Raw genomic sequence first — 2,241 nt, forward strand, 5'->3', positions numbered from 1 at the left:
TAGCATGTCGCAGATATGGAACGCGGTGCACCATGCCATCACGGTGTGTGAGGAGAGACGACTAGGTCCGAATACATCAACAGACAGCTCATGCTGATCGCCATCCACGGCGTCCGTTCCTCCCACACGTCTCTATGGCGTACCACACTGCAATCCAGCTCTCATAGGGAGACGACACGTAGCTGCGTGCACAATATTTGCACTGTATGGTCCGCCGTTTTTGGGCGCAGTCGTTGTGCGGTCACACATGTGCCACGATGTATCATTCAGTACATAAGGACGAATGTGCAGTACAGATTGTGGTTCACGCGTACGACATCAGCGGACAGTTGACACAGGCCGCACCACAACGTAGCCTGAGTACGTCGCATGCGAAGGGCATTGAACATGCAAACTTCTCACCAACCAGCTTGCGAAGGCAGGGGGCAAGGTGGGGACGTGGGGAGGGGCGGCATGTACGTCCTGCTGCCATCCACATTACAGTGTACAGCAGGAGCATGTGGAAAGTGAGCAAGACTTGCAAGGTGTTTAACATGAAGCGATACACAGGGGTGCGGGCAGTGCGAGTAGCGAACTATATTGCGAGGGTTGCGGGTGGGCAACACTACAGTAATTGAACGAGTCGTATAACAATTACAGAGCAGGTTTAGGCGACAACGTGGGTTACGTTAAGGCGACAACATGGGTTAGGTTAAGGCACAACATGGGTTAGGTTAAGGCACAACATGGGTTAGGTTAAGGCACAACATGGGTTAGGTTAAGGCACAACATGGGTTAGGTTAAGGCACAACATGGGTTAGGTTAAGGCACAACATGGGTTAGGTTAAGGCACAACATGGGTTAGGTTAAGGCACAACATGGGTTAGGTTGAGGCACAACATGGGTTAGGTTAAGGCACAACATGGGTTAGGTTGAGGCACAACATGGGTTAGGTTGAGGCACAACATGGGTTAGGTTGAGGCACAACATGGGTTAGGTTAAGGTACAACATGGGTTAGGTTAAGGTACAACATGGGTTAGGTTAAGGTACAACATGGGTTAGGTTAAGGTACAACATGGGTTAGGTTAAGGTACAACATAGGTTAGGTTAAGGTACAACATAGGTTAGGTTAAGGTACAACATAGGTTAGGTTAAGGTACAACATAGGTTAGGTTAAGGTACAACATAGGTTAGGTTAAGGTACAACATAGGTTAGGTTAAGGTACAACATAGGTTAGGTTAAGGTACAACATAGGTTAGGTTAGGTTAGGTTAGGTTACACGTTGTTGTACGGAAAGGTGTAGGGGGGGGGGGGGCGGGGGCGGCAGGTTCGTTGATAGTGATTATAGTAAGTGAATGCTTGTGACATGATCAGATTTGTCACGTCAGGATGCACCTTTGGCTTATTAGAGGCGGCGCTCCAATTCTATGCTTGTGTGAGACCTGTGTCTTTGACTCATGTCATTGTTTGTGCGCTGTGACAGGAGGTACTATTGTGATGTTGGGTGCACCGTTGTATAGGACATGTGTGGGTGTTGGTGCCTGGTCTGCGCAATGGTGGATGTCGAAAGGCTGGGATATTGTATTTTCCGCACGGACCTCCTGGTCTGGTTGTGATAGTGTGGATTGTGTAATGTGGCGGAGAAGATGCACTGGATGTTGTTCCATGCTGGTGCTTACATATTGTATGTGCGCCTGTTAGAAGCAGAGAGTGGTGCGTGATCAGAGTGTCTGGCTGACGTGTGGTTCCCATTTTGGGCAGACTCTTTCAGCATGTATACGGACAGTTGTGTATATTTGCTGTAGTTTGATGGCTCTGCATTGATTACTAATCAGCGCCGTGTGTACGGGTAATCTGGTTCCAGTCCAAAATGTTCCATCTGTGTACATTAGTGACAAAGACTCCCCCCATGCAGTGGGGCTCGGTCTGTTATAACTCTTCCGCGTAATATATTTGCCCCACGTTTTTGCGACTGCGAGTGCGAGTGCAACGCGCATGGGGACCGACATGCTGATGGCTCGGTATCGGACGCCGTACAGTGAGCAACGCGATCGCGTCTCTCGCTCGTAAGTGGTACAGGTCGCGGCTCATGTATACGGACAGCGGGAATGTCGCATATTGGAAATAACTCTTCATGAAACGCAAGTTATAGGGGTGGATTGCACTTTACGAGTGCGGGAAACGTCCGCCGTTCATCCGCTGGAGGTGCGAGTTTGGCGGTTGGGGTGGTGCACGAACGGGTGCGGGTGGCGTCATTGCC

Source organism: Schistocerca piceifrons, unplaced genomic scaffold, assembly GCF_021461385.2.
Source record: "Schistocerca piceifrons isolate TAMUIC-IGC-003096 unplaced genomic scaffold, iqSchPice1.1 HiC_scaffold_278, whole genome shotgun sequence".
In the NCBI taxonomy this organism is placed as follows: Eukaryota; Metazoa; Arthropoda; class Insecta; order Orthoptera; family Acrididae; genus Schistocerca; species Schistocerca piceifrons.